Below are 26,142 nucleotides of genomic sequence, written 5' to 3' on the forward strand. Positions count from 1 at the left end.
ACAGAAATCACTGGACATAACTAATTTCATCCATAAGCCAGAGATTTTGCACCTCAATTTTCACTCTTCAGTTCTGTTTTGTGAACTAATTGGCAACACTTGATGAAAATTTAAGATGTAGACAGACTATAACAGGTGGAGCAATCACATCTTCACAAGGAAATTAATTTATACACACACACACATACACACGCATATTCATAGGCTCTGATCCTGCCAAGAAAAGAGCCCCAGCAGTGTGGTTAGCTGCAATTATGGCTAAGTGTCATAAAACAATTTTGGCATATCATGGCGCCCCCAGGAATCACAGGGATCTCTTTGTTCTTGGTCTTCCAAGCACGTTTCATTCTCATATAAATTCATCCTTGCAAGTTTTCTTTGTTCTATTTTCTTTGTCAGAAAAGTAATTTGCCTACATCCTGCTACTCGTTTGGTGATTTTGGGATGTCGGGAAAGCAGCTATCTTGCAAGCTGGACTAGAACAAAGTGTGTCAGTATGATTTATAGGAACTGCTGTGATGCTCAGCTATGATGAACAGACAACTCCATACCTGACAGTGGATATGCACAAATGCCTTTTCACAAGAATAGCTTTATTTGAATTGCCTGAGATGTTGTTGTTTTTTAACGCTTCCATAATTACATGGTTATTATTGCATGTTTGAGTAGAAGTAGTCTTTGATTACCTTGTATCTTCTTTTTGGTGAATTCTGACATGAATTTTTCTAGCTTGACAATTGCAATAAATAAACAAATAAGATTAAAAAAAAACCTCTCTGAGTTAAGACTAGATTACAGAACTGGTTGAAAAGGGTCTAGTGACTAAACATAATTTTCTTTAACATGTAATTTGGAATGTACTAAGTACACCTGTATGAGGTTAAATGTGTAATTTGTACTAAATGAGAAAACTCAAAATTGGTGGTAAGTCCTCATAGTTCATTCTTTCATGTAGCAAGATGGAGAGGCGTAGAAAGACTTTATTATTATAAGATGTTCAACTCTTCAGTCTTGATGGGTTAAGAAGACACTATCCACGAGCCATCCAGTAATTGTTTATTTTTGAATCCAATACAGTTTCAAACAGGAAATGGTATATGTTTAAGAAATTTCCTCTGCTGTTTCTCTATTTCTAAAAATCGAAGTCACTCAGCATGGTATGTTGTTTTAAAACAAGATGATCAGAGATGTGTTGCATATTCACAGAGAACACCTGTGCCTTTCCCCCCGTTCAAAATAAAAGCTGATTATAAATAATACATGTCCATTGTAAACAAACCCAAATTACACACACCCACCCACACACAGAAGGTAAATTGTATGTGAAATGTATCCTATCACTCAAAGATCATAATTAATATTTTGACAACTATCTTACTAGATGTATAACTATACAGTCAGAAACACAAGCATATTTACTAAAATTGGATCAAAGTATGTAATATTTTAATTCATTAATACATCATGATCATTAATTGATATCAATCTAAATATAGATTTTTGTTATCATCACTAATGTTTGCAATGTGTTCCAGTGCAAAGATACTCCATAAATAGTTTAATTCTCCATGGATGTATCTTAAATTATTTTCAGTTTGAGCCTTTATAAATAATGTGGGTTCAAAGACACAAGCATATGTGTATCATTGTACAATTCATTTAATATATTTCTATGGGGTGTTTTTATGTGCCAGACATTATTCTCAGTGTTGGTGGTATGATAGTGAATAAGACCATCACTACCTCTGCTTTTGTAGAACTAACATTCTGGAGAGGGGGTCCAACAAATAAGTAACCAAGATAATTACAAGTAATGATACATGCATGGCTGGAGAAAACAAAATATGCAAATATGATAGTATCTGAATGGCAGGCAACTTTATTAGCGTAGCCAAGAAAGGCGTTTCTAAGGAAATGGGATTTTATCGGAAACCTGAACAGAAGGAGTCACAAAGAGAGTTTTCCAGGCGATTGTCCCAGGCCTGACTGGGATGACCTTGAGGGTTTGAAGAACAGAAGTATGGTTGGTGAGGCTCCAGCACAAACAGACTTGGAGAGAGGGCATTAGAAGAGGAGGAAGAAAATAAGAATGGAGAAGGAGGCAGAGACTGATCCTTTAGGACCTCATGGGCTGTGATTAGGAATTAGATTTTATTGTAAGGGGGATTTTTTTAAAGCTCTAAATGCCATTTGAGGGATTTAAGTGTGTGTGTGTGTGTGTGTGTGTGTGTGTTGTGCACGCAATTTTAGCTGATTGGTCTGAAAGTTCTTTTAGAGGAGATGACACTTAACAGAGATCCATAAGCAATGAAAAGTGAGCCAAACCAATATTGGAGGGATGGTTGTTCTGGGCACAGGGGCGGGATCGCCAGGACAATGGAAGGAGAGCTGAGTGGCCAGACCGGGAGCACAGAGTGCTGGAGCAGCGCTAGATGCTCAAGTCAGAGAAGCCAGGGGTCTTGAAGGCCAGGGGAGGGTTTTAGTTTTCTTTTAAACATAATGGGGAAAAAAATAAACATAATGGGAAGAGATTCTAAGGTTTTGAGCCCGAGAGTGTATTAGGAACAATAGTCACTTACCAAATACACTACAACTTCTCATTTCGGTTGTCATTTATTATTTAGTTATTTGTAGTGAGTGTTACTTTTGTACTAGAAGGGTTTTAAATTCACGTGCAGTCAAAACTATTCATCTTTTCATGTGGAAGTTCTTGCTTCAGTGTTGTTTACAAAGCCCAGATATCAGCTTTCTTTTCAGAATTAAATAAGATTTGTATAATCCTCTATGTCCCATGGGAAGCCTTTCCTAAAACATCTGAAAATTCCTGAGGCTTATATCTCAGAGTATTTTCTGAGTTCCTGCCATACTAGATTTTTCATTTTATGCACATGTCACTTTCTGAGTCTGTTTTCTTCTTTTGGTTCTATGCCAATTAATTCACCATTTCTTGACTTCCTCTAATGCCATTCACATAAGGGATTGTACTTTACTTTTTTTCCCCAAATGACCAATCAATGTACCAGGTACTGATTACGTCTCCACCAACTTGAAATGGCATTTTAATGTATTCAGAACTCCTGTGTGTACTTAGGTCTAATTTTAGACTTGTTACTTTATTCCATTTGATCCAGTAGCCTAAAATATGCCTTTAATTACAGTGACTTTAGAATTATTTATTCATTCATTCAACGCATTTATTGACTAGATGTTACGAGCGAATCACTGTAGTAGACATTAGGAACACGATGAATGAGACAAACATGACTTTTTTTTGTGGAGCTTAACAGATAATTAACAAAGAGCAATACCTATTAAAAAACAACCATTGTTGTGAAGAAATAAATAACTAAGGTGAAATGATAGTTTTTGTAAGGTATGCTTTATAGAAGTTCAGGAAAGAGTTCTGGGAATTTGACATTAAACTTGAAAACAGAAGGATGAGAAGGATTTGAAGTGTTTCAAGTAGGCAGAGATGAGACTGAGCCAAAATCCACAGGCAGGACTTCAGTCATGTGAAGAGAGGTGACATTATTCTCCTGCTTAGGAGCTCCTATATTTTTTAACCTTGAACTTTCATTTCTCCAAGAGAATATGTAATTATTTTTGACCATATTCAAGGTCAAATCGGAAATCTCATTTCAGCATAACCTATTGAAAAAAATTTTATTTTTCAATTATTTTCCTGTTTTCTTCAGGCATACAAATTAACTCTATATTGGATCTGTGTGGCTTTTATGTCATATCCACGATTTTCTCTTTAATTTCTTTCTCATTGTCCCTTTCCTCTTTATTTCTGTGAGACTTTTTCAAGTCTGTCCTCTACAGATTTTTTTTTCTACTTTTCTTTTGCTTTTCACTGCTTCAAATGCTGTTTCCCAATGGTGTATCTTTCCCTAATGTCTTGACTTTTCTTTGCCACTTCTTTTTTCATCTTCATTATTTTTTTGGTTTTGTCATCTTGCCTTTCACCTACTGTTTAATAGAGTTCTTGATTTCTCTAATTTCCTTTAGGGGACAAAGTAGCTATTTTCTTTAATACTTCTTATATGAATTATCTCTTCCCACAACTGAGAAGAGATAATTCTTTTTTCTTCTTTCTCTATCTTGTTATATAACATGCTTTCATTATTTTCCTTCATTTTGGGGACAGAATTTTCACCCCTGAAATTTGTATTTTAAGAAATCTTGTAGGTGATTTTGAAGCATATAAAGTCTGAGAACCACTGGTTTATTTGTGTGTCCCTCCCCACTACTCCACTGCCAGTGGTTCCCATTCTATTTATGCTCATGTCACATTTCTAAATACTAGAATTTTGTAATATATTTGAAATGTGTTACACTGTTCCCTTGGTAGTGTTTAGTGTTATATTGCTGTTTGAGTAGAAGTGTTTACTACCTGGCATTTTTCTCATATATTTAGGACCATAAATTTTTTTGCTTTGTTTTTTAGTAAATATAAAATCTTTTCTTCGTTCTTCTCATCTGTTATTTATTATACCTTTTATGACTCATTGGTTGCAAATTGTACATGTGTTGTCTGACAGGCTCATCTTAGTTGCTCATAGACATTGCTGTCAATAGTGGATGTTCTTAGTTGTAGCATGTAAAAATTTTCACACTGATCCAAATTTGGAGAGATACCAGTGGTATTAATTATATATTGGTGTTCTGTTATACACATTTAAGAGCCAACGATTTATATTATATGCCCAGTTGTATTGATTTTTACAATGGATAAGGAGAGAACTAGGGCTATGCCCCAATATGTTGAGTTTTTTTCTGGATTATCTATGAAAAATTAGAAGAATTATACTAGAGGTTTAGCATTTTGGGTTTAAGAACATAGCTTGCTCTGTTGTGGGGGGAGGTTGGTTTTTTCCCCCCTCTTTAGGAATGAATTGGCTAATTTGATGCAATGTCAAATGAAAAGGAACCCCCATAGGGATGGATTATAAAGGAACCTGGGAAAACTTTTGAGGCAAATGGATATGTTCATTATCATGATGTATCAGTGTTTTCATGGATGTTTACATATATCAAAACTTACCATATTGTGTAGAGTTGACCCTTGAAACACCCATTCAAACAGCATGGGTCCACTTATATGTGGATTTTTTCCATAAATGTAGTACTATAAATGCATTTTCTCTTTTTTTTTTTGAAGATTTTATTCATTATTCATGAGAGATACAGAGAGAGAAAGAGTGAGAGAGACACACAGAGAGACGCAGGGACACAGGCAGAGGGAGAAGCAGGCTCCATGCAAGGAGCCTGACGTGGGACTTGATCCTAGGTCCCCAGGATCACGCCCTGGGCCAAAGGCAGGTGCCAAACCGCTGAGCCACCCAGGGATCCCCTCCTTATGGTTTTCTTAGTGGCATTTCCTTTTTTTTTCTAGCTTAGTATATTATAAGAATATAATTTATGATCATATAACATACAAAATATGTGTTAATTGACTGCTTATGTCATTGGTAGGGTTTCCCATCAGTAGCAAACTATTAATAATTTTAGAGGAGTAAAAAGTTACATGTGAATCTTCATGCAGGGGTTGGTGCCCCTAACCCCTGTGTTATTCAAGAGTCAACTGTACTTTAAATATATTTGGTATATTGCACGTCAATTATACCTCAATAAAGCTGTTAAAAAAGCCACTTGAATTTTATAGTTTTTGTATCAGTCAATATAGTTTGCTTCATAGTACCGTTTGTGGGTGTGGATCATTGACTCTAACTATGGCTCTTAAGTAAATTTTACCTGTCTTTCCACCATTTATGGTGCAGAAGAAAAAATATGGCAGTATGTGGCAACGTTTCTAGGCCTATTATTATGATTTTGAAGTGTTTCTGACACACAGTGAAAAGACAAACCACAAATGATAATGGCTAACTCAACATCCATCCCATGCAATTTCCGGTATGCTGAGGATGGAAAGCTAAAACTATAGTCCCAGATTTCTAGAGATCAGATATGATTTATATTTCATCTGTCAGGTACTGATGTTGCCTGATACTTTGATTAAAATATGAACATAAGCAAGAGAGCTAGAGTGTACACAGGTTATGGGAGAGATGACATGATTCTGAAGCCAGCGTATGCCATGGTGACCCCTTAACGTGACAGTTGGCTTCCTGTCCAGGTGCTTCCTGTCACAGCAGTGTTCCCAGTCATGTCAGCATTAGTATGGTTTTGCAGTCAGCAGTAGTACAAGTGGACTCCTGATTTGTTACCTTCCTGCAGTGGTGATGGTCGCTTTCTCAAAATCACAGCAGAAGCAGAGTGATTCTAAGGGCTAGCAGTTGGTCCTGAGAGATTAGCGTGGAGTCTGTTCCTCCAGCTCTTCAAAATTTGTGGAAGCACAGAATTTTCTATATCAAATTCTTTTTGCTTCAACCAGTTAAAGTGGATTCTGTTGTGTGCAGCTGAGACCTGAGTGATAAAGTAATTAGTACCAGAAATGGTTATAGGCAATAAAACATCAAAGAAATAGGACTTGATTATATTAAGAGGCAACTACGGCACAGAGAGTACAGTTACTAAATTATCATTTGTGATACTGAAATTTGTGATCATCTGAAATAATCCACCTATTAAAGGCAACGGTTTGGAAGAGAGGGTGACTACTTTGGTAGACCACTATGGGGGACATGAAAAAAAAAGGATTTAGGATTAGTTTTTTCCCTCTAACTTGTGCTGATGAGTTAAAAGAAAGAAAGGGATAGGCTCACTATTTTAAATTCTTAGCTCTAGTAACAATGTGAGAATTAAGGAATTTTTATAACTGTCTAAAGAATCTCTCATCTTTTGTAGCCTCAAGACTAATTTAGATGGAAATCATATGGAAAGTCCAATGCTGCAGGTTGTTGAATTATAAAGTAGATTGAATTTATAGTATGGTTCATTTATTTTTCACAAAATTGAAAACATTGCTTTAGAAAAAGTTGGACCCCATCGTTGTAATATTGTCACTTAGAAGGACTTGGATAAGTCTGCATAGTTTGTACTCTCGAACGTCACCAAGACTCCCTTGACAGCAGGAATAGTTCCTCCCTTGTCTGATGGTGCTAATCTTGCTTTGCATTAAAACCCTAAAACAGGGGAAGTCTGGGTGGCTCAGTGGTTTAGCACTGCCTTCAGCCCAGGGCATGATCCCGGAGACCTGGGATCGAGTCCCACCTCGGGCTCCCTGCATGGAGCCTGCTTCTCCCTCTGCCTGTGTCTCTGCCTCTCTCTGTGTCTCTCATGAATAAATAAATAAAATCTAAAAAAAATATTTTTTTTAAAAAAAGAGTACCCAGATCACTGACAAATACATTGACGAGGGACAGCCACGACTGCATCTCTTCTATAGGTTGAAAGAAAAGACAGAACATGTTGCCATCGAGACGGAATCCCAACTTCAGTGGAAGAATAAAGTTTTGTGTAGCAGAAACCAAATGTGTGACTATGTCAGACAGGCTGAGCCCAGTTATCTCAGAAGGCAGGAGTGGTTTGATGGCAAAAACTTTTAGTGGGGACTTCTTGATCTTGGAGCCCTAGGAATGAAATAGATGGGCAGCTAACTAAAAACCCAAGGTCTGCGAATAGAGGCCTGACCTGAGATACCATAATAATCATGGCCTTTCTGCAAATTCCCAGACCTGAGTCAGTACCTAGACCCAGGGCCTCTTGAGTGAAAGAGACTCCCTGAGACTTTTGATTCCCCTTTTTTATTACAAATGATTTCTGTAATCTTTACTTTTTTCATCCCAGGCCACCATTAAATTTTCAGTCAACCAGTGGTTAATATCCTGAAAGAAGACTGCTAAAACATTCCAAGTAGGGACTGTACATCTCCCTCCCATTGCTGATAACAAGATAATGATGTTTGGGGTAAAGGAAGATATTGGATCTTTCAGTGATTATTGATACTGGTTCTGAGATAGCATTAATCCCTGGGGTTCTGGTTACTATTATGATCTATTGGTCATATGGGGGCTTATGGGTTCTAGTGATAAATAAATGGATGGGGTACCTGCGTGGCTCAGTTGTTTAAACATCTGTCTCTTGTTTTCAGCTCAGGTCATGATCTCAGGGTTGTGAGATCAAGCCCTGCATCGGGCTCTGTGCTCAGTGTGGAGTCTGCTTGAGATTTTCTCTCTCCTTCCCCCTCTGCCCCTCCCCCTGTTTGTGCCTGTAAGCTCTCTCATAAATAAATAAATAAATAAATAAATAAATCAATAAATAGAGTTTTAGTCCACATCCATCTCGGAGTATTTTTGATGGATTAATGTACGTACATTGTGGTTATTTTTCCAATTATTAAGTATAGAAATATATATATGTGTGTGTGTGTGTGTGTGTGTATTTTTTTTCAAAAACTAGCAGAATTTACACATGCTGTGTGTGGCAAGTAACTATTCTCCTTTTGAGAAGCAGCTCTTGGTGTGCTATTAGACTATAGTGGAGAGTGGGTATATAACTACAGGATGCAAACTGGACTGCTGCTCATGAACTGAGTGGTGTCTGATTTGCTGAGTCATAAATTAGGGCATGTCCAGCACCACTCCACTGTCAAGTGGAAGCATGATATATGCTAAAGGCTTATAGCATATAAGCTGTATATGCTATGAGTACAAGTCCTGCTGCACTCTTTTTTTCCCCTCCATCTGCCCCCAGGACCACATGGAAAGTTCCATATAGCGTAGGATAGGGAAAAACTCCACAGTCTGCTTATAGATAGTTCTTTATGAGAGTCGACGGGAGCCATGAGTGGACTGACTGTCGAAGCATCACAGCTTTGCTCAGAGATGTTGCTGAAAGACAGGAGAGGACGGAAATCCTCCCAGTGCATGGAACACACAGTGATATGTCTAGTGGTCTACCTTGATTAGAATGAAAAGTAGTGAAGATACCTAATATATATATTTTGACTCATGGGCAATGGCTAATAGGTTAGAAAATATAATATTGATGGATTGGTAGCAAGGAAGGTTGAGGAAGAGAAGGGTAGGTAGATCTTTTGGACGGACCCAGAGGCTAAGTCATGTGTTCCTTATGACTGCTTTCCAGGAGGTCCCACTTTGAAGATGCGGTCATCAAAATCAAGTGACCACGGTGGTCATTCAGTAGAGGAGAGGAAATCTTTCTCCAGCCATTCCAGTGTTTGCTTGACACTGGATTGGAGTAATAAAGTGTGGTGACACAGGTGAAGATTCTACCTCAGCTCAATAATATGAATTTTCCTTCATCACAGTTGACATGTAGCCATGTCCGAACTGCCAGGAAGTAGATAATGCCTAAGTGGCTTAGCGGTAGAGAGGTTGTATTAAACTGTTCTATTATGTCGAGGGCAGTAATTTTCTCTCCCGGAATGGATTAATGAACTTGATTTGGATTTTCCCTCTTTGCTTACTATGTTCTTGTCAGCAAACATCTGAGTACTTAGTAAGTAGCTTCTTCATAGTATCCCACATAGTACTTTTTCTGACCAAAGAAAAAAATCCTATAGCCAAAGAAATAAGATGTCAAGTTCATAATTATGAGATTAACTGGTAATATTTATCTAGAAGCTGTTGCCCTTATAAACTGGTAGAATGGAACATTGATGAGTAGGTTATGGCAGCAACTAAGAAGTCACAGCTTATGAGATTGGACAGCTATCTTCAGATGTGGCGTTTTCTCTGAACCACTGACCACCATATTTTGCCCATTTCTGAAATATGTCAGGTCTGAAAACAAAGTGAGAGACTTGGGAATGGCATCCCTTACTATCACACCAGTGTAATTCTGAATGACCTACTTATAAAATTTTGCTGCTTGTTGCTGAAATTTTAGGCTCTGCTGGTTTAGAGCCCTTAGTATCTAGGAGAGGATTGAGTTTTCCAGGAGATACAAGAACTTAATTGGAAGATGAGACTGTTAAGTGGTCATTTTGGGAAAAGGAAGCTAATCTTGTGGTGGCTGACAAAATTGATCCTAATTATCAAGGGGGGAATAGAGGGACATGTCTGGAACACTAATAATCCTGCTGCATACCTCTTATGATAACTAGTCTATGGCTGAAAAACTGCAGAAGATAGGTATGTTGTTTGTGCAGGTTGTTTTGTTGTTTGAAAATAGTGGGGAAAGTAGCTTATATGTGGATGCTAAATAGATGGAAAATAGCTTTATAAACAAATATTCCAGTCTTCTGGAACCAAACGTTCAAAAAAGAAACAGTGCATTTCCCAGGTTTCCTTGTAGCTAGAGCTCTGGACATGATTTAGATTACATCAGTCAGAAGCATTTTTGTGATATGGTGATTAGCAATCAAGTCACATGGAGAGAAAGGCATGATGTGGGTCAGCCATTTTGCTTATACAGAAGATGGTGGAGGTTGTATGATTTTCGGGTCATCTGCTAAAACTTCCTAATTTAGAATGAGGCTCCCTGATTCAGCAGGTTCCTGCAGAAGCAGCTTTCTTGACTGTAGCAGAGGCAGTATGGCTTTGAGGGCTGTTCTGATTCAATCCTGTTTCTTCTGGCCTTCCAACACTTTTGTAAGCACATAATTTCCTTTATCAAATCCTGTTTTGCTTCAACGGACCAGAGTGGATTTTATTTTTCTGAAACTGAGCCCTGTCCAATCTACCTGCCTTTCAATGTGGAGATATTAATGGTATATATATTTTTTTTCCCCAGAAAAATTTCCACTTGCTTCTAACCATGCTTACATCCAGCTAGTCTCTTGAGAAGGTAAATTATGTAGATTACCGGCAACTTCTTTTAATTTAATCCAGATTTAGAGAATGTTTCTTAAATCTTACGTTGTAAGGTTAGGACCTTGTCTTGTTTATAGGTTTTTTAAGGGTTTCTTTACTAATTTAGCTTCTTTCTTTAAAAGTTACCTTCAACAGAAAAATAAGAGATCGTTAATGTTATTATATTAAAAATCTTGGACTGATTTGTTCTAACGTTATTTTAATTTCTAGCTCACTTTACATTCTGTTGCTCAAGCTGGCAATCTATAACCATGTCTTCCTTATCTATTTGGAGATTCCTTGAAATAGGATAACAGATTTATCTAAATGTAAAGATATCCTCTCAAATGATGCCAATGCGACAGGCTTTTAAAAAAATAGGTGCAGGGGTTCAATTTTATAAACTAGGGACAGTCCCAGTCATTTTCAACCTTGACTGCACATGGAATAATCTGAGAAGCTTCCAAAATGTATTAATGCAAGGACCACACTTCAGACAAATTGAATCCTTCTCTTGGGGTACTTTTTTTTTTAAGCCCTCCACCAGATGATTGTATTAGTTTGCTTGGACTGCCATAACAAAATACCACAGACTGGTTGTATTAACTAACAGAAATTTATTTTCTCACAGTTTTGGAGGCTAGAAATCCAAAACCAAGGTGTCATCACAGTTGGTTTCTGGTGAGGCCTCTTTTCTGGCTTGGATATGGCTGTCTTCTCACTATATCCTCTCATAGTCTTTCCTCTGTGTGACAGAAAGAGGTGTCAGGTGTCTCTTCCTCTTTTTATAATGACACTAGTCCTATTGGATTAGAGCTCCATCCTTATGTTCTTGCTTAAGTTTAATTGCTTCCTTAAAAGCTTATCTCTACATACAGTCACATTAGGATTTAGGGCTTCAGTATATGAATTTGGGGACACACCATTCAGTCTACAGCAATGATTATTAACAACCACTGCTTTAGTGGAATCATTTGGTTTTGGAACAGATGGATTTTAGTACATAAGAAAAAGCAGACAAGTCACAATGATGCACCAGCTTTAGACGATGTGGTAAGTTGGCAATTTCTGCTGTGTAGAATAGAGAGAAATAGCACTAACTAGGGAAAGATATGGGATGAAGGCAGGAACTAGTCAACTGGAACATTTAGTCCAAGTAGAGCAGTAGACTCCAGTCCAATATCAGAAAGGGAGACGGAACGTAAAGACTGCTAACTCTGGGAAACGAACTAGGGGTGGTGGAAGGGGAGGAGGGCGGGGGGTGGGAGTGAATGGGTGACGGGCACTGGGGGTTATTCTGTATGTTAGTAAATTGAACACCAATAAAAAATAAATTTAAAAAAAAAAAACAAAAAAAACCAAAATGGAATACGGTGTTTAAGGCGATCTTTCCCAGAGTGTGATTCAATATTGAGACTTACAAAGGCTAGAGTTCTTTTTTTTTTTTTTTTTTGGGCTAGAGTTCTTGAAGTCGGGAATTCTGAAACAAATACAAAGAATATGAATATCAGAGTTCAATTTCAGTGACAGGAGCAGTAAGAAATGGATCCGTGGTTCTGTGAACAGGTTTTTGGGACAACATTCTTGACCTTGTGTGAAAATTGGAAACAGTCTTCAAGCACCAACTAGGGCACATGTGGAGAAGTTAGAGAAAGAAACTGCAGGAGGCCAAATCTATCCCCATGACTAACCAGTGTGAGAACAGGTGGCTATTATTAAATCTCATTTGTTGGTAGAGTGAAACAATTCTTTTTAATCTCTGATGTGGCTCTCATCACTCTGGTATCTAAAGTAGTGGTTCTCAAATTTTGGCAAGCATCAGGATCACCTAGAGTGAGTCTTCAAACATGGAATGTGTGGCCTCCTCCCCAAAGCTTCTGATTCAGAAGGGTTGGGGTGGGATCCAAGAATTTGCACTTGTGAGAAGTTTTCAAGAGATACTGATGCTGCTGGTTTGGAGACCACTCAGAATCACTGATCCTGTTTGCATGTAGTAGACATTTTATATGTAAATGCTCTAAAATGTAAATCATCGTATATACATGCCTGTTGCTATAATTTCTGTTTCTTTCCCTTGAATAAATAGCTAAATAGCTAAACTTGGAGAAGGCAAGAGAATAACTTGATAATGGGAGACAGAATGCTATATAGATGCACAGAAAGCTAAATCCATCCTAAGAGCTTCTGAGTAATGGGAAAGAATCCTCCAGATAACACTCAACTAAGAAGTTGTTATTTTTCCCTAAAGCTGGCAGGGAGGTCAATAGAACCTCTTCCATCATAACAGTGGCAGAATTTTTTAGCAGGGTTTACAGCACTTTTCAGAGTGCATATTATCTGAATTCTTCGATATAAGTTAACTTGTGTTTGTTTTGCCCCCAGACCCCTTTTCACCTTAAAAACCACCAAAGATAGATCCCCTTCAAAGGGAAGGTTAGAATTCAGAGAAGGCATCCCTTATCCAAGTGTTCAAGAAGAAAAGGGTAGGTCTAGTTTTGTTTGGCCCAAGGGATTAAAGAAGAGGAGACGAGACCCGGGGCCCTACTTACAAACATGTTAGTTCTGCTTGTGCAAATGCAAGGGGGTGTTCTTTCTAACTTAGATTTAAAACATTAGTTTTCTGATGGATGGCAGGAGGGTATGATGAGGAGAGGGCCTTTTCTTAGTTTGCATAAAGTCCAATTCTTTTGGATAATAAGTCCAAAAGAATCTCAGGTTAGGGGAGCTTGGTAGGACAAAACGAGACAAGGGGTAGAAACTGGTGTGACAGTCCAGATGGCCAGGCCTTGATTCTGGGAGTGCTCTCATGTTTGTTTTGATGCCCAGAAGTTGCCATGTGGATGGTCTGAGAGAAGGACCCACGAGAGAGACAGATCTCTCATGTCCCAGAGCCGAGTAGAACCAGAGATGCAGCACAGATCCACTGCCTTGGGATAGCTCACCAGAAGAGATGGTATCCCTAGTGACTAAGAGTTATATGGCTTATGTCTTTCAAGGTCTCCCCTACTGACTGTCCTATCTTTGTCTGAGCCATATTGTCACCCTGCTCATGCCTGAAAACTTGTTCACCAATTTTCTAGTCATTGAATACACAAGACCTTAAGATGCCCATATTCAGAATCATCAGATGAGTTGGAGTGATATCCTGCATGAACCTCGAGTCTTCTCATGGTCACTCTTCAGCTATTTGTGAGGATCCTTCCCAGTAACACCCATTCATATTATTAAACCACAAGAGGACTCTGGACATTCAGTGGAGAAAGGGGTTGGGAAAGACATAGCATATCTCTGCCACTGGGCAGGGCTAAGGCCTATTAGTGTTATCCAGGAAAGGTACTGATAAAGGGAGGAATATCTCTGTCAGACATAGATAGCCACATTGCCTGTATTTTGGTGTTTCATACATCTATTAAGTAGCAATCAGACCAGAAATATCTGGTTCCATTGAAGTAATGTATTGACTTCCCTGTGATTGCAGACATGAAGACTGAGAACACTTCATGGAAGCTAACATTTATTAAACATACTTACTACACGGCAGATGCAATGCTAAGCTTTTTCTAAGTTTCATCTCAATGAATTTCCCAGCAACCCTATACAGCATGTATTTGGATGTTCTCATCTTAAATACAGGGGGACTGAGACTTAAGGTGACACACTTGGGAAGGGGTGGAGCCAGGCTTCAGGTCGGCCCGACTCTAAGAGAAAGCATTACACTGACTCTACAGATAGAATTAGGCAATTATTGTGTTCCGGTTTAGATTCAGGGGTGTGAAACTATGATATTGACTGATATTCACAGGAGGGACACCAACAAGAGTGGGTGGTGGGAGCAGGTCAAAGGTTATAAGTCCAGAAAATGAAAAGAGAAGGTGACCCGGAGTACGAGGCAATACCATGGCCACTCATGGCCGAAGTTTTCTTCAATGTCCTAATAATACCAGTCCCATAAGACACTTCATGGAAAACAATTCCATTGTTAGGTACACTTGCTGGAGGCTGCAGGGGATAGCTGCAGCTTAACAATGAGCAGTGTACATTAGCTTATTACCAGACCCTGTTTAATGTTAGTCTTACCTAACATTTTTCAAGCATATTCAGCTGCAGATCTCTTTTATGTGTAACAACAAATTCTCCAGAAGGTTCTACTGCCTCAGTGAAATAAGATTAGTAATCAACTTCAAAAACACACTGAGGTTCTATTGGGATGTTATCTTTTATTTTTGTATTGCATTTAAAATTTTTATTTTTAAATTTAAGCTCCTGACTAGCTCTGAATAGTTCATTGCAAAATGAGTTATTTTAACTACTGCTTCTATTGCCTTTATAATACTCAATAAATAGTTAAATAACATGTCCAGGCATTAATAATCAGAAATACTCGTTTAAAGGCCCTAATGCTATTTCTAATCATTCTTCTGGTGCTGCAGAAGTGGGAGGAATAAGGCGAGGTGGAAATGGTTTGACTTTGTAGCCAGATAGACCTGAAACTGCAACAAAGCAAGAAGAGGTTGGTGTGACCTGTTAATGGGCATGAAGGATTATCAGTTAGGTGCTCACCAGCTTTCTAAGTAAAGGTTCTGACTGACATTAAAGAGAGATGGCCCAACTTCCTGTGATATAGAATTCTTATAAGGAAAAAGATGCAAATATGAGTTTAACTCAATGTGCTAGTACCTAAAACCTAGAACATAGGCTATCCTTGCAGTGGTCTCTCCAGCATTCTCCCTTAGGGACCTAGTTCTGGCTGGGTTAAGCATCTGACTCTTGATTGCAGCTTAGGTCAACCTACTCTTGATCGTAGGTTGTGAGTTCAAGCCTCATGTTGAGTCCCCTGCTGGGCCCCATGCTGGGTGTGGAGCCTACTTAACAAAATAAGTAAATAAAAGGATCTACTTCTCAACCTACCCACATTGTTCCTGTATGTGCTCTTGTTTTGCTATAGGGATCCTATAACCCTGGGACCAAACTGGTGATCCAATACTTCAATGAGATTTAAAAAAAGTTTTTTTATTGTGAAGTAATCATAAACTTAAAGAGGTATAAGAGTAGTACAAAAAACACCCACATATCCTTTATACCCATCATGCAGATTTAGCATTTGCCTCTCTCTCTCTCCACACACATGTACATATATTGTTTTTTTTTCCTGAACTCTTTGTAAGTTGAAGGCCTTATGCACCTTTATCCTTCCGTACTTTAGTGTGTACTTTCTGAGAATGGGGACATTCTTTTTTTTTTTTTTTATAAATTTATTTTTTATTGGTGTTCAATTTGTCAACATATAGAATAACACACAGTGCTCATCCCATCAAGTGCCCCCCTCAGTGCCCGTCACCCAGTCACCCCCACCCCCCGCCCACCTCCCCTTCCACCACCCCTAGTTCGTTTCCCAGAGTTAGGAGTCTTTCATGTTCTGTCTCCCTTTCTGGTATTTCCCACTTATTTTTCTCCTTTCCCCTTTATTCACTTTCACTATTTTTTATATTTGAATGGGGACATTCTTAATTATAGTATTATGGATTGCAAAATGGCCAAATACTCCTCTTATACCTGGATGCATGTCCTTCCGTGATGTGGCTTTGATGTTTCTTCCATCAAGAGGGAGAGTCTATTTCTTCACTCCTCAAATCTGGGCTTAGCCATGTGACTTGCCTTGGACACAGGACATTAAACATTAATGTAGGCAGAAGCTTGAAAAGTGCTTATGCTTTGGGGCTCGCCCTCTCTTGGTGCCGGGAACCTTTCTGCCACCATGAGAACAAGCCTGGGCTAGGCTGCTGGAGGATCAGACACATGCAGCTGTCATCTTGGCTGACATCAAGCCAAGTGTCATTAATGAGTGAGGCTATCTAAACCATACAGCTCCAGCAGAAGCAGCTCGGGCTGTAAGAGTTACACAGCCAACCCACAGAACCATGAGAAGGAATAAATATTTCTGGCCTTAAGCTATTAAGTTTTAGGGTGGTTTGTTGCATACCAACAAAGTAAAATGATCAAAACCAGAAAATTTAATAGTAATACAATATTATTATCCAAGCCGTATTCAAGTTCTTCCAATTTTCCTAAAGATTTTTTTTTTTAAAGATTTTTTTAATAGCATTTTTTCCTCTCCAACCTGTGTTCCAATCCATGGTCATGCAGTGCAATTAGCTGTCATGCTTCTCTCTCTTCTTTTTTGGTTTCACATTTCATTACTATTTTTTTGACATGCAAAAGCTGTACATAGTTTAAGTATTGTTTTATACAACTTGCTGAGTTTGGAGAGGAGTATATACCCCTCGTTATCACCACAAGCTATGCCACAAACCTATTACCTCCAAAAATTTCCTTCTACCCTATTATTAATTATTAATTATTATTATTATTATTATCATCATCATCATCTTCATCATCATCATCAATATTATTGTCATGTGGGATGCCTGGGTGGCTCAGTGGTCGAGCGTCTGCTTTTGGCTCAGGGCGTGATACCGGGGTTCTGGGATCGAGTCCCACGACCGGATCTCTGCATGGAGCCTGCTTCTCCCTCTGCCTGTGTCTCTGCCTCTCTCTCTGTGTCTCTCATGAATAAATAAATAAAATCTTTAAAAAATATTATTGTGATGAGAACACTTATAAGATCTACTGTCTTAGGAAATTTTTAAGTACAAAATACTGCCTTGCTATCTATAGGCACTGTTTTATATACTAGATATTTAGGATTTATTCACCTCGTATAACCAAAACTTTGTACTCTTTGACTAATATTTCTGTTTTCCTCTTCTCTCAGAAAGAGAGAATCCTGGTAACCATGATTTCACTCTCTTTTTTTCATGAGTTGACAATTTACTCATCATGTAAGTGGTATCATGTATTGGTTTTCGGTGTCTGGCTTATTTCAACTGGTATAATGTCCTCCAAGTTTATCATGTTGTTGCGAATGGCAGGATTGATTGATTTCTTTCTTTCTTTTTCTTTTTCTTTCTTTCTTTCTTTCTTTCTTTCTTTCTTTCTTTCTTTCTTTCTTTCTTTCTTTCTTTCTTTCTTTCTTTCTTTCTTTCTTTCTTTCTTTCTTCCTTCCTTCCTTCCTTCCTTCCTTCCTTCCTTCCTTCCTTCCTTCTTTCTTTCTTTCTTTTCTTCCTTCCTTCCTTCCTTCCTTCCTTCCTTCCTTCCTTCCTTCCTTTCTTTCTTTCTTTCTTTCTTTCTTTCTTTCTTTCTTTCTTCTTTCTTTTCCATCTTTTTAAAAGCCAAATAATATTCCATTGTATGCACATGCCACATTTTTTTCCCATTCATCCATTGATGGACACCTAGGTTGCTTCGATGTGTTTGCTATTATAAAGAAAGCTGCAATGAACATGGGAGGGCAGATATCTCTTTGAGACCCTGATTTCAATTCCTTTGGATATGCACCCAAAAGTGAAATTGCTAGATCACATGGTAGTTCTATTTGTGGTTTTTTGAGGAGCATCCATAATGTTTTCCATGATGACTGTACAATTTAAATGTACAGTGTAATATACAAAGTTAAGTTGTACATTGTACAGCATATAATGGTTCCCTCTTTTCTATATCCTTGCCAATATTTTAATCTTTTTTTTTGGATAATAGCTATTCCAACAAGTGTGGGTGATATCTTACTGTGCTTTGACTTACATTTCCCTAGTGATTAGTGATATTGAGCACATTTTTATATTTTTCTTGGCTAGTTGTATGACTTATTTGGAGAAATGTCCATTCAGTTTCTTTGGCCATTTTTTAATTGGGTTATCATACTTCTTGATTTCAAAATATATTACAAAGCTGCAGTAATCAAAAGAGTATGGTACTGACATAAAAACATAGAACAGAATAACAGCCCCAAATATACATATAAGGCTAACTGATCTTTGACAAGAGTGCCAAGAATACACTGTAGGGAAAGAATAGTCTCTTGAATAAATGGTGTTGAAAAAATTGGATATCCACATGCAGAAAAATGAAATTGGACCTTATCTTACACCACTCACAAAAATCCACCTGATGAATTAAATAAAGACTTAAATGTAGGACCTAAAACTCAAACTGCTAGAAAAGCTCCTGGACGTTTGCAGCAACGATTTCCTGGGTAGGAGATGAAAATCGCAGGCAACAAAAGCAAACACAGACAGATGAGGTTAAAATCTTCTGCATAACAAAGGAAATAATCAACAAAACAGAAAGGCAAACTAAGAAATGGTAGACAATATCTGTAAACCATATATCTGATAAAAGATTCATATCCAAAATCTATAAGGAACTTACACAACTTAATGTCCCATCTCTTCAGTTTTCTTTGGCCTAGAACTCTTGGCCAATTTTTGTCATAACTGACATTTTTGAAGAGTACAGAGCAGTTGTTTTGAAGAATGTCTTTCAGTTTGAGTTTATGTGATATTTTCTTATGATCAGATTTAAGTAATTTATATATATATTTTGCAAGAATACCACATAAATGATCTTGTATCCTTCTCTGTGCTTAAGATCAAAAGGCACAAAATGTTAACTTGTCTCATTATTGGTTATGTGAGCTTTGACCTTTCATTAAAGTCGTGTCCAGCAGGTTTGTCCACTATAAGGTCATATTTCTCTTTGCTCTAATTAGCTACCGCTCTGCCAGGGAGGGGATTGGAAGACCATAACGCAGTGCATTAAGGAAGAACAAGGTAGAACCAGTACCCTTAGTGTATCCAGTCCTACCGATACTGATCCAGAAACCTGGCCTATGGCACACTTTATTGATAATATTGGGCATGGATTGGGCATGGATTTCTTTTTTGTCAATCAAATTATGTAGGCAGCCCATCAAACTGCTCACCAGAGGGGTCCCCCAAAATGCCACCATTATAGCCATGGGTAACCATCCTCCAATTTGCAAAGGGTTCATGTGGCTCACTCCAGGTTATAGACATTTGAGAACCTAGACACTTCTATGTTAGGAACAGAAAAACCACTCCAGATAGAACCAACTCAATCATGCCATAATTACAGGATAGATCTCATTGGAACTGTAGTTCATTCTATCACATTACAAGGTAGAGGCTGGCTTGGCACTGACTATCCATACTGCCCAGGTGTTTATTGGGTATCCCAGTGGTTGCGTAGCACAAATCTTTGGCTATGGCTTCCACCTGTGGTTGAGCTGCTGCAGCCTGGGGTTCCCCTGAGCCTGCCCTATGGTAACAAAAATTGCCTAACTCCTCCTCCTTAAGGCCTTATGGGAACATTCTATTTTCTACTGATACAATCATTTGGCCACCATCTTTGACCCCTCCATCAGCCTGGAGGGTATTATAGCACACATAGAAACCCTCACTAATTTTACCCAACAAGCCTTAACTGATAGCTAGCAAAGCGTGTCTTTACTGAACACCGAAATGTGTCTAATGAGAGAAAGCTGTCTTCCAAGATAGGATGGCCTTGGACATTATTAATGCCTCAGGAGGAGGCACGTGTGCCATTATCCAAACAGAATGTTGTGTGTTCATGCTTGATGAGTCTGCTTATGTATCATCTTTGTTAAATCACATGAGAATACACACAAATGCCCTGAATGATCTGATCCCCAGCCAATGGGACTTAATAAGTCAGTGGTTCACATTATGGGGTTTTTGGTGGAAATAGGTTTTACTTATGTTGGAAATCATTATCTTGGGACGCCTGGGTGGCTCAGTGGTTGTGCGCCTGTCTTCGGCTCAGGTCGTGATCCTGGGATCCAGGATTGAGACCTGCGTCAGGCTCCCTGCGAGGAGCCTGCTTCTCCCTCTAACTGTGTCTCTGCCTCTCTCCCTCTCTTCTGTGTCTCTCATGAATAAATAAATAAATCTTTTTTTAAAAAAAGAAAATCATTATCTTAATCTGTGTTTTCTCTTGCATGTGTCTGTATTATTGCTGTGTTATCTGTTTTCAGTGTAGCGAGATAGGGATCAAAGGAGGTGCTCCCATGCCGGTGACTTGCTGACTGCTCAGGTCATATTGTAGATAAGATTGATTTCAAGAGCTGGTCATGATGGGAGGGGTGTTGGGAGGAGGTCATTGAGAGGATGTGACCACCAGTTGACTTTTAAGTTAGCTCTCAGGCAACTGGAAGCTCCTCACACCCTTTTCTGTCCTTGGAATGTATGTTCTACCCATGGTATCCATAGCCAGGGACATTTTGAGAACAGCCTTGAGAGAGCAATGTGTTGTTGAGACCATCTGGACTAGATGCATGACTGAACTCAGTGAAAGACTCCATATAAACTCTTAGGATTCTTGGTAGGTGGGGCAGATCTATTCATCTGATAACTACTGGAGACAAGGTCCATGTAAGTCCCCTTGTATTTTAAACCTGGCATCTACCAACCTGGCATGGCCTGCCTCTTTTTGGTCTCTCCTTGCTCTTTGTGTCCAGGGGTCAGTTTCATATCTCACCTGGGAAACCAAAAGAGCTTTGCCTGCCAGAGTGGCCCGGGTTTGGCCAAAATTGCTGGTCTTTTATACTCGCACACTTAGAAGGGTGTGATCTCAGGTGGAGTGACTCTCTGACGTTGAGGCAGATCCCCAAAGAGTTGACAGCTTGGAGGCTGTCTGCTGACCACCCTCCCCATATCTTGGCAGCAGGTCCTTCTGGGCAGTTCTTCTCTGTGTCTACCACACCAAGATATTCAAAATATGAGTGATATGTATTTATATGAGTAAACATATGCGGCCCTCAGTTAGTTAAAACCAATTGTGTGCATTAATGTAGTGGTATGCTTTTCCCAAAGAGCTGTTATGAAATTTATGATGCATGTACAGCCAATGTCATCTTAGAATGAAAAAGATACAGCAATTGAGATTGAGTCATTAAATGAAAAGTGTTCATTAACTTGTTTGAAAGTTTCCTGTCCTATCCCATTTATTTCATGGTATATAAAGGAACTTTGAAAACTTTACTTTCAAAAGAGTTACTTTTCACTCAGAGGAAATGATAGTAGCAAAACCAAAATGGTCATTTTGGTATTTTGATACTAGGGTTCTTGTGGATTTATTTAAAAGAACAAGTTGAATAATACCTTACAGAGAGGCAGAAAGCATACAAGAAGAACAAGATAAATAATGGAAAATAAAAAGTTTTTTTTCCAGTGGTAAGGAAGCTCGGGCAGTCCCATACATCATGGCGACAAGTGAACGGTGATAACAATAAAAGATATTCTTGGAATGGATATCCCCACAATTCAAGTGACTGGCCTTAGTCCAGGTCTTTATTTCTAGGTCTTAAAAATGATATGTGTCTGAGCATCACCAAAAGGTTTTTTTTTTATTGGAAATTGCTATAACTAAGGACAGATATGATTGGAATTTGGAAGGCAGCATTTATCATTGCTAAATTGGATTGCTTATATTTATAGTTCTTTCAAAAGTACCAAACATGGAAGGTTTCCACTTACAACAATTCTACTATATTGTATATTGGCTCAAAAAATATGAGAAGGAGGTACTTTTGAGACTTGATTTTATAAATACAGTTTGGCAAATATACATTGTGCCTGGAACCCTAATACCAGGAAGTCTCATCAATTCAGGTCCCTCAGTGGTGTTTATATAGGAATGTGTGCTAAACACAGGCAAGCAGAAGATGAAATAAATAGCTACGAAACAAATGCTTCAAACTACAGTCTAGCAACTCTATGACCAGTGAGAACAAAATTATAAAATTTCTGTAAATATTATCCTACATAAATACACACTATAAATTCTACACATGCAAAATAAAGACTAAATGCCAACATGTTTCCTATAAAACTAGGACGATAGCATGCTGCCGTGAGGGGTGGATGTAGACAAGCATTTTTTCTCTTTTAAAAAATGAAAATTTTAGACTTCATAGCTGCCCCAAACTTCAGATAGCTATTGAACTGTGCCCAAATGTGTAAAATGTTAAACTATTATTAGAGTTTGTGTATTCATATTAACCAGCAATCATGACTTCTGGGCCTATGCAAGAAAGCCAAACAAATACAAGGGAGTACTTAGAACTGTGTTTTAACTTCCCTCCACATTCTGTTTTGTCAAAGGAAGCTTCAAGATACATATTCCAGTTGTTGCAGGGAGAAAGGCCCCATTGTTTTCCTTTTGAAGGAAAAAAACAAAAGATGCTTTTGAGAGATAAGTCTGGGGGCTTTCAGTGCCAAATATGTAAATGAAAAGTATCAAATAGGTTTTTGAAGACCATTTGAAACATACATTTCAGAAAATGAGCAATTTGCATGATGTCAAGCACCATTAATTGAAATGTTTGTGCCCTTGCTTTGATAAATTTGCCTCACTGACTTGATCCAGAAGCTTTTTTGATTAGTTTATATTTATAAGTTAAAAAATTCATAGAAGGAATATTTATTTTGACTTAGTTTAGCAGGATGCTGCTGCAAGTAGAATGCAGTATTATATATCAGGAGATTCAGATTCAGATATTAAATCATCAGATAATATACACCACTATAATAAATAATAGTATTTGTAATAACAACTAATAGCAACAACACTGACAATATCAAGCTCAAATTGAAAATGGTAAAAAAAAATAATAATGACAATAAATATACTGGTTTGGAACTATAAAACCTGATTTAAAAAAATCTTGCCCAATAAACCATACATTTTATTCCCTAAAACTAGTAATATAAAGGAAACTATGCTTATAACTGTTCTAAATAGAAACATCTTAATAACAGAGGGGAGCAATAGTGGTGTTGCCTGTGGGTTTGACAAGATTTGATGAGAGATGGAAATTGAAGACTATCAACATGGAGCTAGTTATCTTGCTGAGTGAAGTGGTTTCAGAATGGCTAATGGGAAATATTACACACCTGGAGAATCTATTCTGCTTCAACGTCAGTTAAAAAGTTACTGCTTCCTGCTACTTGTCAAACATCAGGATATTTCTAACTCCAGTAGAAGATGTTGTGATGTCTTTGGCCAATACTGTTAAATTGGCTTAGGAACAGATTTACGGATTTATCTGACCTGCAAAAACAAATATAAATTATAAGTCCAGGACAAGAAATATCAAAATGTTTCTTTAAAATGAACAGGAATATCTTTGAGACTACTTATTATGAGAAATTGCCTGCAGAGGTAATTCCTACCAACTGGAGATATATGGAAGCCACAATTTGGACGGTGCCCAAATGTCACTGAAACAATATGGCCTTAAGAAGAGATCATAAATTAGACAGATGGAACCATGCAAATGTAACCTATTGGAAATCTGAACAGGAGGTGACTGATACAATAAAAGCAGCTTGGAACCAGAAATCTCAGGTTCTGACTTATTGCAGATTTCTGGTACAAGAAGTTCGTGAAACACTTGGAGTTGTTGCAGGATATATCATGAGTACATCAGAAGAATACCATATATAATTAGACTGGAAAACAAGTAGCAATTGTAAAATCACTCTTTTGAAGTCACTGAAATTTAGATCAGTAGCATTTTACCTATTTTCTATAAACCATTGGCATCAGTTTTATTATGGAAGATTTATCCTGTCGAGCGGGAAACATTCCCGTTGATGAGCTTCAAGGATGTTACTAATCACTGAAAGAATAAATCATTAAACTCGTATAGTCTTTCCTTAGTTGCCTTCAGGTATCTCAGTTTCTAGCCAACCCAGCACCGTCCCACATTCCCTTTCCTTTTCCCAGTTTCATGTCTTTGCTAATGCTCCCGCTTTACATGGGGCCCCTACCTCCCGTTGCTACGTAACCACATCTTATCTTCACGTGTCTTCACAAGCCACTCTTTCCATGAAGCCGTTTCTGATCCTCCTTATCTGGACAGAATCTGTTCCCCATCTGACCTTTATGGCCACAACTCACTTATGGTTCTTTCTCTTTTGACCTCAGATTACATTTTGTTCTGTACTGTTATTCTATTAAAGTTTAAATTCCTCAAGGGAAGAGTTTAATCTGGGTTGTTCCTATTTTCTCTGCAGCAGCTAACAATATCTGGTACATATAGAAATAATTTGTTAAATGATTAAACAAATCATAATTTCCAAGTAATTAATAAACTAAGAAGTATTATTGTCTACTCATGATTCCTTTCCTTATTTATAGGACTTTTAAAAGTATAGTTAGTCTCTGCTATTGGTTGCTTTACATTAGGTTGTGCTACTCATGTAGCGCGTGGTTAACTCATTAATAACCTAATACCCATTCCTCTGTTCTGAAATGTATTTGTTCTTTTTCAAACTTTAGCCTAGGCAAGCATGCATCATAGTACTATGGTGTATTTTTTTTTAGAAATTAGTTTGTTTTTAGAACCTGGTAATTTTTTTTTTTTAATTAGAGTTCAATTTGCCAACAGAGTTGGAATAAACCATCTTAAGATTTGTATGGAATCAGGAAAGACCCCGAATAGCCAGGGGAATATTAAAAGAGAAAATCAGAGCCTGGGGCATCAAAATGCTGGATTTTAGGTTGTACTACAAAGCTGTGGTCAGCAAGACAGTGTGGTACTGGCACAAAAACAGACAGAGAGATCAATGGAACAGAATAGAGAATCCAGAAGTTGGATCCTCAACTCTATGGTCAACTCATCTTTGACAAAGCAGGAAAGACTGTCCCTGGAAAAAGGACAGTCTCTTCAAAAAATGGTTCTGGGAAAATTGGACAGCCACTTGCAGAAGAATGAAACTAGACCATTTCTTACATCAGTCACAGAGATAAACTCAAATTGGATGAAAGATCTAAATGTGAGACAAGATTCCATCAAAATCCTAGAGGAGAACACAGGCAACACCCTTTTTGAACTTGGCCACAACAACTTCTTGCAAGATACATCCATGAAGGCAACGGAAATAAATTTTTTAAGTAGTTTTCAACTTATGTATTTTGGGGACAATTAGACATACAGAAACATTTGTGTGGCCTGTAGATTATTTTTGAAGACATTGAATAGTTGCTAACATTTTAATAATGGAAGAATTCACCTTAAAAAAAAACCTACCAGATTTCTGGCTTTTCTTGAAAAATCAAATCTGACAATATCCTGTCACCATTTTTTCAGAGCAACAATCTGCTGGATTTGAGTATGGGGACTAGAGATGCTTTTCAGTTGTGGACAGTACCAGCCAGGCCCCTTATCGCTCATTTTTATTCTCTATTTGTCCATTGTAGGCCCCTGAGTTCATTATTCCTGTTTCTTTTTTTTTAAAGATTATTTATTTATTCATTCATTCATTCATTCATTCATTCATGAGAGACACACAGAGAGAGAGAGAGAGAGTGAAGCAGAGGCACAGGCAGAGAGAGAAGCAGGCTCCATGCAGGGAGCCTGACGTGGGACTCGATCCTGGGTCTCCAGGATCATACCTTGGGCTGAAGGCAGGTGCCAAACCGCTGAGCCACCCGGCTGCCCCATGATTCCTGTTTTAAATCTTCTTTTGAGAAGATAGGG

The 26,142-nt window shown here is 38.1% G+C and overlaps 1 long non-coding RNA gene across 1 annotated transcript in view; it reads right to left on the reverse strand.

Moving 5' to 3' along the window:
* Positions 1-4,248: 4,248 nt before the first annotated feature.
* Positions 4,249-26,142, reverse strand: part of LOC140642557 (uncharacterized) — a 117,889-nt gene continuing 95,995 nt past the window's right edge. The window contains exon 4 of the long non-coding RNA XR_012039001.1: positions 4,249-6,429. This is a non-coding gene — a long non-coding RNA (uncharacterized lncRNA). The remainder of the gene's footprint in view (positions 6,430-26,142) is intronic.

This window comes from Canis lupus, chromosome 11 (genome assembly GCF_048164855.1).
Source record: "Canis lupus baileyi chromosome 11, mCanLup2.hap1, whole genome shotgun sequence".
NCBI classification, from domain to species: domain Eukaryota; kingdom Metazoa; phylum Chordata; class Mammalia; order Carnivora; family Canidae; genus Canis; species Canis lupus.